This window comes from Cupressus sempervirens, chromosome 9 (genome assembly GCF_028749045.1).
Source record: "Cupressus sempervirens isolate cs-2001-9-10 chromosome 9, ASM2874904v1, whole genome shotgun sequence".
Lineage (NCBI taxonomy): Eukaryota > Viridiplantae > Streptophyta > Pinopsida > Cupressales > Cupressaceae > Cupressus > Cupressus sempervirens.
In genome coordinates this window covers 573,105,990-573,109,007 of record NC_143126.1, presented here as the reverse complement: position 1 = coordinate 573,109,007, position 3,018 = coordinate 573,105,990, and the positions used below count along the sequence as shown (strand labels likewise).

General features: G+C 35.7%; 1 non-coding gene across 1 annotated transcript; it reads right to left on the bottom strand.

The window, feature by feature from the left end:
• Positions 1-2,492: 2,492 nt before the first annotated feature.
• On the bottom strand, positions 2,493-2,802 carry LOC149539961 (signal recognition particle RNA). The gene has a single exon (XR_016356642.1).
• Between the last annotated feature and the right edge of the window lie 216 nt (positions 2,803-3,018).

Below are 3,018 nucleotides of genomic sequence, written 5' to 3'. Positions count from 1 at the left end.
AACATCCCAATTTGTTATTCCAAAAACCTAAGGCAGATTCTGCAAACCCGACGATTTATTCAAACGCATTCATAGAAAAAAAAAAACTTGGTTTTCATTTCAACTTCCACCTATTTCCTAGAAGTTATTTCTTCCAATTTTTGAGCAAAATTGGTAGACGAAAACCAAAATCGGGTTCTACGTTTGGTGAACCAAACATCATGTTTTTCCTCCATAACTTGGTTTTGGCTCGAAAAACCCTATTCCATGCCCGTTCTTCCCGTAACCAAACGGGGCCTAAATGTTGTGTTTACAGGCGCCATACTGAAGGAATGGAATTTATGAAGACTGCAAGAATACCATTATAGATTGTAGCAGAAGATCCAATGAGTTTAAGAAACCACTCCTAGATGGAGGAAAAAGTGGATAAATTATCAAACACGTTCCATACGGTTGAAAATGAGGGACATAATAGTGATAGACAGACCCTCAGCATTTATATTGTTTGATTACAACTTAGAATTAATTAAACTCACTCGTGACATATAGACCCATGAAAATGCTTTGTGCGAGTAAAATGGTAGAGAACTAATCATCCGAGTTATGATGACAAAGCCTAAAGTAAACAAACAAGTGATGAATCTTGTCATAGTTGCAAGAAAATGTGGGCTATTTATAATGAATATCGTGTGATCAGCGATGGAAGAACCTAAATTAACTTTAACGAAATGGAAAACAAGAAGAAGAAGAAATGTACTAAAATATTGGAAAGCAGTACACTTGTCATGAAGGGTCAAAAAAATTGCAAATTGAACATTTGTATTTTGAAAATATAATCAACAAGAAATGTACTAAAATATTGGAAAGAAGTACAGTTGTCATGTGACATCACAAGAATTACAAATTTGACACGCCTATTTTGATGGTATGAAATAAACGCTTTAGATTAGTTCAAGTGTCTTGCACACTATATTGATGAATATTGAAATATTGATCGTTGATTTTAATTAAGTTTGGAGACCTCAAAAAAGGGATGCCTTTGGCAAAAAAATTAGAATGGTGTAAATAAATTTAAAAATATTATATCAAAAACCATAGTAGGAAGAGTATATTTCTTCTCAGAAAATTAACATCAATGAGTGGGGCTACTAGGAACATTAGTTTCGTGCCAAGATACACATAAATGAAACATTTAGGGAGGGTTGAGAAGGGAGATAACAAAAAGAGCCAAGAAGAGATAATGGGTGGATAAGTGTGTGGAATTTTTAAAAAAATGAAAAAAAGAAAGAAGACAACTATAAACCAAAAACCTATGGTAAGTAAAAGGCACATGAATAACAAGGGTTGAGTGAACGTAAGAGGAGTAATGAAGGGTGTGGGATATTAAATAGTGGATTAAAGTAAGGGGAAGGGGGAGGGGGGATAAAGGGTAAGTAATGATAGCTATTTAAGTTGGTCACATTATTAAGGGTGACCTATAGCATTAAATATACTTTACTTTATACATGAAATTATTGTTGTGGATTATATATAATAATGTAAAGTATAAAGTAAAGTATATTTAATGTTATAGGTCACCCTTAATAATGTGACCAACTTAAATGTCCACACACACACACACACAAAATCCAAGAACATATATATCTTCTAATGTATATATTGAATCAAAATAAGTTAAATATATTTCTAAGCGAAAAATTGGTGGAAGTATTTGCAAGTTTTTCATAGTACATATATAAATATATTCCAAACTTCAAATTGGGAATTAGAGGGACATTATAGATTGTTGGAAAGAATCTTTAATTCCCAAATTGAAGTGTTGAGCCCTATGAATTCCTAGTATTGGCAACACCACTACTTTATTATGTAATTGGTGACAACCCAAGAACCACAATCTATTAATGTTATTCACCATAATGAAATGATGGGATCAAACGATGTTATTTAGATAGCATTGGATATAAGAAAAATAGGTCGAGTTGGAGATGTGCATAAAAGATTGAACCTTGAGCCATACTGAGAAACACTACTAAGTCAGTACGTCATACATATCAATTATTATGTTATTGAATTTGAATGCTTAAAAATTCATGATGTGTGTCTTTTTTCTATCTTTAATAGGAATTTAGGTCATAAGATTCCAAGTTAATTGCAATTCAATCTCTTTGAAGAATTTTGAATGAACTTGGTGTTATCCAATCTTCTAGAATGGTTGTTGAACAATGGTTGGCCGGGGGCTTTTCCCCTCCTTTTGTATGTTTAGGAATATTATTGGGAGTTGCGCATCTAGATTTGTGAATCTTAGACACAAATTTTTGGTCCTAAAAAAAAAAACACTTGGCTGATAATCATATGAATCCGTTGTTGCTGAAGGGACAACCCAAACCAATGATTCAATATGAAAGTGATTTAAAATTGTGAGATATGAAAAGGTATAATAGTAAAATTTTAAACTTGCACTTAACCTATAGACATATATATAATCTAGTTGCAGCATTTAATGCCATAGTGGAAAAGGTCGGGGTCCGAGGATGAGGAGGCCGGGAGGATCAGCGGTTAGAGGGGCAAGCGGCGCGTAATTCTTCCACTGTAGGGAGCGGGAGGTATTCTTTGCTTTGTGAAACCAGCCTCACGCATTCCCCTCCCGCCTTACGCTGTGAGACAAGGTATCCTTCCTTCGAAGGATGGCCCCGCAACGACTCTCTATTTGGAGCAGGGCGCAACACATGAAATGCCACGCATCTTCCTTCCTCGCCGACCATTAAGCTCTCCTATTCCTTCACCTTGTGCGTCCCCACTCGGGTCACAAGCCCACGTTACGACTCTCTGTATTTAAAAGGGTATTTTATTTCTTTCTTGCCACGTGTGGGATGTATACGCATCTCCCGCTCAGACCTCCTTATTGAGATTTCACAACATTCAATTTCTTATAAGGCACAACACTTGGTGAAGGTTTTGCAAATGGGGTTGCAAGCTTTGGGTTTAACTGTGGAGGAAACTCCGTAGTTAAGCGCGCTCAGGCTGGAGTAGTACTGGGAT